We start from the raw sequence: 6881 nt of genomic DNA on the forward strand, positions 1-6881 counted from the left end.
GGAGGGAGGGAGGGAGGGAGGAAGGAAGGAGAGGGAAGGAGGGAGGGAGAAAGGATATTTTGCTCATGAAGAACTGCAACATAATAAAGTTCTACAAATAAGAATGAAAGCAGTAGGATTGCAATCTTGAGAATAAGCATAAAGTCGCTGGATATATGTGGGTTGGGGTACAGGGTGGGGGAACGGCAGTAATGAACCAAAGCAAAGCAGCTAAGCTGAGTGTCAGATCTGGTTTTGTGGTTTTGCAGTGTGGAATAAAAGCATATGAATCATTAGTGCAATGAAGATGTTTTGCCATTGAAATTCATAAGACTAGATTTTGAATGTTGCTAACTTGGTTCTAGCACCAAGCCTCTGTTTATTTAAAAATAAAATAAAAATAAGATAAAAATAAAAACCTAATGAATGTGACTGAAAAAAGACAGAAGCTTTATTGCTAATCTTTGAGATATGAAAAAAAAGATTGGTGAAATTTCAACTTCCTCTTCTCTCCCCTCTGGCTATAGATGATTTAATAGAGTTTATATTTTTTTCAATTTCTTTAAGCAGTTAGGAATTGCTGATGCTTCATATAAAAGTACTACTGTTCATAACTACTCTGTGATTCATGTCTGTTATTAATACTGTAGAGTGGAAGAAGCTAATGAATGGCTGGTAGTAGACAGAAGTAAACATGATAGAAGTTTGAATCTTGATTTAAAATAACTAAGGTTTGGTCCTAGTCTGGAGGCTCTGACCTGTCAGGATGAGAGAATATTATAATTTGTGAATATTAATAATTTTTATAAACTTATAAAAGCAGAATTTAAATGGAATACAGGTCGTTTGCCTTTCAGGCTGAAAACATGAACCAAGAAGCTAGAGTTTTTAAGTGAGGGAAATTGATATGTTAGAGGTATATAGTCTTCAGTGTGCTTGTGTGTGTGTGTGTGTGTGTGTGTGTGTGTGTGTGTGTTTTCCCCTAATCATGGCCAACGATGTAAGGATGGTGACTGACTGAGGATTAACTTTACTAGGGAGGATGGGAAAGTTCTAGACTGGGAAGGATGGCTATGTCCTCAAAATTCCAAAGGTAGAGGTAAGGAAAAAGCTCCTCTTCATTTTCCTTTCATTTTCCACCTATCCTTCCAACCTTGCCAAACAACATCACTTAGTGATTACAAATAGTACAGGACAAAAAAAAGTTGTAAGAACTCTATTTCTAAAGTGTTTCCAACATATCTATTCAGATTATCTCAGGAGCTGGAGCCAACATGATAAAGGCAGGGACTCACCTAAGCTCTCCCCCAAGCACCTGCAAAAACACCTAAACACATTCTAAACAAATTCATTTTGCATCAGTTCTTAGGATTCTTGTCATGTTTTGTTTTCTTAGACCACCCGTTCATTATTTCTTACACCATCACAATCATAGGACACAGCTCATTTAGCTATTCCCAATTAATGACCAACCCTTCACTTTCCAATTCTTTACCATCACAAAAAGAGCTGCTACAAATATTTATGTATAAATAAATCCTTTTCCTTTTTCTTTGATCCCTTTGGGGCATAGGCCTAGTAGTGGTATTTCCTGGTCAAGGAGACCCACAGTTTTATAACCTCTAGACATAGTTTCAACTTGTTCTTCAAAATGGTTTGACCAATTCATAATGCCACCAAAAGTTTATTAGTGTGCCTATTTTCCTTCATCCCCTCCAGCATTTGTCATTTCTAATAGATGTGAGCTGGCACCTCAAATTTGCTTTAATTTGCATTTCTCTACTTACTAGTGATTTAGAGCATTTTTTCATATGACAATAAATAAGTTTGATTTCTTTTGAAATATGGCTATTCATATCCTTTGACTATTTAATAATTAGGGAATGACTATGATTTTTAATAAATTTGACTCAGTTCTCAATATATTTGGGAAATAAGGCCTTTGCCGCAGAAACTTGCTGTAAAAATTCATTGTCTTGGTACCTTCTATCAAGTTATGGTTTTCACTGATGATCTTTCGATTTTATCTTTTAATAATCTTTTTGCTTTTGCTTTATCTGGGATCATGATTGCTCCCACTGACACTGCTTCTGTGCTCCAGGTTGACCACCTACCCCTGTATCATAGACCTCTTCTGCAGACTTCCTAGTTGTCTTAAACTGGAAAAAAGTCTCACTCTGACTTTTTGTTGACTCTGTGACTTCAAAATTTGGTTTGAGGAGTTATTTGAAAGTCTCTCAAGATTACTCCCAAATGGTTCTCTGGGAATGCAACCTATCAGTTCTAATGAGGGTTAGGAGATTGAGCCCATAGGAAGGTGCTACACAAATATGAAGTAAAAATGAATCTGAGGCACTTAGACTTTCCAAATGTATTCTCATAGAGGATATACTGAGCAGAGTGCAAATGAAAGCAGCATTTTCTACAAATACTCAGCATTCAGGAATAGCTACAGATATTATATGATATTGTGCTAAATATATCATACCCCACTACATTTTCTTCTCCATGAAATCTATTGCCTCTCCAAAGAAATTAGCCTAATTATACAAATATGAAAAAAACCAAGAGAATGAGGAAAATATATGTATATATATATATATATATATATACATACATACAAATATAATCATTTGGTCTAGATCTAAGATTTCATTGCAATAGTAGCTTCTAGATGAGGAAACTCCACACAATATAGTCTGCATCTATTTTGCAATATAAAATTAAAGAGATTTGTGGGGGGCACTAAAAGTTTAAGCAACTTGTGAACCTCAGAATTTAAGAATAATTTGTTGTTGCATTGAATTGGTTCCTACCAATGTAATGCTTACTATGAGCCTGAGTTACTCAATAGTACAAAAGCCCATTTTTAAAACACTAATATTCTTCTGGGTATGCATAAGGCAGGGAATCCTGTTATACTCTTCAATTTCCAAGTGGATGCACTCTTTTGGACTTCATTCAATTTAGCTGTCATGCCCCTAGGGATAGCCTCATTGGGAAATCTCATCGTATTACAATCAACCTCATATCTCATGAGTAACCTCTATCCTTCTAATTGGATAATAGAGTCATTAACTCTAAGAAAACCTCCATTTAAGGATCATAACCAGGCCAGCCATATTTTCACTCTTCTTCATTTCTTACCCAACTATTTTGGACTCCTCCATTATGCCCAGCGCAGAGAGCTTTTTCCCCCTCTGTTCTTTTAGTTTTCTTTCGTGTATTCCCTTCCTATAAGTTCCTGAGGACAGAGAATGTCATTGGGTTTTTTTTGTTTTTGTTTGTTTTTTTCTATTTTCATTCCTAGCATTTAGCACAGTGCCTAGAGGATAAGTGAAAGTGTTTATTGGCTAACTGAAGGGTATACCACAATCATAGAGGAATTAAGTAAGTAACTGACCCAAAAAATATTTATGGCAGGCTTAGGTGGTCTGAAGCACCTTACTAACAATAGCTTGCCTACTTTGTAAGCATAGAAAATGTTCTGTGCAGTGCCCCAGTTTTACTCTACTATGATGGTTATTAGTATTTTATTGTTCAGGTTGCACATGTATACAACTTTGGAAATCCCAATAATCCCAGAAGTAGTGGAGTTTTCAAAAGCTCCAAAAATTTGCATTAGCTTAACCTACATTTGTCAGCCCAAGTACACTTTATCTTTATATCACTGGACTAAATTAACAGAAGTCTATGACTAAGGTTAATAGACTCAGAGCTCACCTACAAATAAATTCTAATTAAAAGCCAACTAAAAATGAATAGATAGGCTGAAATATTCAAAATCATTAAGGAATTTGCAAAGGAAGCAAAAAGGTACAAACTTCATGTTTGCAAAGGGGCTGCTAACTCATGAATGTCCTCTGGGTTTGAGAATAAACTTTTAGGAACAACTACTCAAAAGTATGTATGTGAGTAGGCTAAATGTCTACTTTGGCCTTATCTTTTGAAAAAAGTTTTTTTTTTTTTGGTACTATTAGGTACACGTTTAAAATAGGTTCACAACAGTCAAGATGGGCACATTGAGGGGAGGGAGGGCAGAAGGGGCGAAGGGGACTGGCTACTTTGGTCCCACAACCAGTCTTTATAGTTCACAACCTGGGAAGGGTTGTTTTAGTTCCTCTTCCCTGATTCCAGGTTGACAAGTAATGTTTCCAAGCTCTCCCGGGGTTTACAGCAAGGGTCTATCTTTAGAGACACGTTTCTGCCTTCCTGCTCCCACCCCCACCCGACCCAGGCATCATCACTGTGCTTTACTAGTCAACAGGGGGCACGTTAGCCTCCACTCTCTCCCAGGTGTCTTAGGTGTTACTCAGAACAAAGATGTAGACAGAGGTAGATGGGAGGGGAGAGGGTGCACAGGGCCCTCGTTGACAGTAAGGGAGCTCTGGACCCTAAAGGAGGTGTTGGGGCAGGCTGACTCTCAGCTGGAGAGAAGGCACCAAGATAGGGGGAAATCCTTTCCTGGGGCCTGCTTCTCTGAGGCCTACTGAGGGAAGGGGTTATGAAATCAAACTGCTGGGCCCCAGTGGGAATGAAGTGCCCCCAGGGACAAAGTGGGATGTCACTGAACCCCCACCCCCTCTGCAGGCAAAAGACAGCAAGTTAGCCCCCTGTTATCACTGGACCAGCCTGAGCAAGTATGTCCTTCCCCCCCTCCCCCCAATTCAATCTTTCCCAAGCTCCTCCTCCCCACCCCACCCCAAAGACCCCTGGGATCTGGGGCAGGAAGAGGGCATCTGTAGGGCCTCAGGCTGTTTTGGTACCATTGGCCACCTCCTTGTGGGCCCAGAGCTCCCTGTGCTGCTTTCGTCCAAAGCCTTCATCATAGATGCCTTTACTCTTAAACAGCTGCTGGAAGTGGGGTTTGCAGTAAAACTCTCCATGAAGCACTGCGTAGCTTCCCAGACTAAGCTTGGTGCGGCAATGCTTGCAGCAGAAGCAGGAGTTGTGGAAGATGAGCTTGTCAGCCACCAGACGATCCATAGGGTAGACAGTTTTTTGACAAGCTGCACGTTTCTTTCACCTGTGCCCGGAGGCTGAATGACTGGGAGCGCTGCACTGTGTTGCCGCTAGGGCTGCTTTTGGCTTCATGAGAGCTGCTTCAGCATCCTGGAACATGGTGAAGGCAAGGATGGGGAGCACAGGGGATGGGGGAGTGAGGCCCTCAGCACTCCAGGCCCAGGCTGGGCCGCTGCTGGGGCCAGGTGCAGGGTCTGCTTCTCGGGGGCTGGAGGTGGCCGCAGCCGCCAACGCCTCTGAATCCCCTTGAAAAATGTTTTAAAGTTAGCCAAAGCATTCATAAAATTAAAAGAACTGAAAGTGTATCATGTTATGTGGGACAGTATGGGAATCGAGGTTCTCTTTGTGACAAAAATAACTTTGATTATCAGTCAACCATCACTTAGTCACTTATGTTTACCACACAATGGTGCACTGTGGATGACAGATATTTATAAATGCCTTGGTCTTCCATAGGCAAGACACATCAAGTATTATGTTGTAAAGCAGGAAATTATGATACTGTCATTTAAAAGCTCAACATTTGGAACAACTAATACCTTTGCAATATCAATCTTAACATAAAGATTTGGAAATAGTAAAATATGTAAGAATAGTTTTAATAATGTTAACAATAATTATAATATATAGCACTTACAGTTTGCAAATCACTTGACAAATAGTATCACATTTTATCCTTACAACTCTGGGAGGCAAATGCTATTATTTCATCCTCTTTACAAATGAGAACTGGGGTTGTCAGAGGTTGTGACTGTCCCTGGGTCACATAGCTAGTTAGTCACATTTGAGGCTGGATTTGAACTCAGGTCTTCTTGACTCCAGGTCAGAGACTTGATCCACTGTGCCACCTAGCTCTAGAAAACATGCTAACTAAATATTATACAATATTAACCAAATACAAGTACCATCTCTCCAAGGTAACTATGGAAAGATTAACATTTTGATTTAAAAAAAAAAGGAAGATGTTCCCAAGTCACCTGATAAACAGTTAAATGCTTAGGGAAATACTTCTAGAATAAATAGGTCTTCACAGAACAGTAGTACGAGCTATCAGGGGATACACAACACTGAACTTGATGGATATAACTAGATGAAGAAGACCATGAGATGCCTAATGTCCAAGAGTGAAACCTAAAGACCCTTCTTGGGTCTCCATTGAACTCAAGCAACAACACATCAAAATTTCATCAATCACATTGCTGAGATATGCAGATCTGGCTGCTTCTAACAATGATTTAAGATTGAGTCATTGCTATCAGTTTACCAAAAGCTCCTCTTTAAGGAGCCTAGACTTATTGATTAATTCAGGTTTTGCAAGGAAATGGTAGAAACTGAGACATATTACTTAAGTTTGAAAAATTCAACACCCAAGAAATATTTAGAATGATACAAAAATTGGCTGAAATTATACACCAACAGTACAGACACACAACAAATAAAAATTACAAAATATTCTTAAAATTCAATAATTAAAAAAAAATTTGAACTAGAACATTTTCCAATCAAAACTATTGCTTAATACCCTTTGACCCAGCAATAACACTTCTAGGGTTGTATCCCAAAGAGACCATAGAAGTGGGAGGAAGACCCATATGTACAAAAAATATTTATAGCAGCTCTTTTTGTGGTGGCAAAGAATTGGGAATTAAGGGGATGCCCATCAATTGGGGAATGGCTAAACAAGCTGTGATATATGAATGTAATGGAATACTAATGTGCTATAAGAAACGAGGAGCAGACAGTCTTTATATTTACCTGGAGAGGCTTATACAAACTGATGATGAGTGAGAAGAGTAGAACCAGGAGAAATTTGTACACAATTACAGGTACAATGTATGTTGAACAACCAATTTTGATAGACTGGACTCTTCTCATCAATG

The 6881-nt window shown here is 39.0% G+C and overlaps 1 pseudogene; it reads right to left on the bottom strand.

Annotated features, from left to right (window-relative positions):
• Window positions 1-4468: 4468 nt before the first annotated feature.
• LOC138170080 (LIM domain-containing protein 2 pseudogene) lies at window positions 4469-5240 on the bottom strand (annotated as a pseudogene).
• Between the last annotated feature and the right edge of the window lie 1641 nt (window positions 5241-6881).

This window comes from Petaurus breviceps, unplaced genomic scaffold (assembly GCF_028583685.1).
Source record: "Petaurus breviceps papuanus isolate PSGF00001 unplaced genomic scaffold, PetGlider_PUasm1.0 126, whole genome shotgun sequence".
NCBI lineage: Eukaryota > Metazoa > Chordata > Mammalia > Diprotodontia > Petauridae > Petaurus > Petaurus breviceps.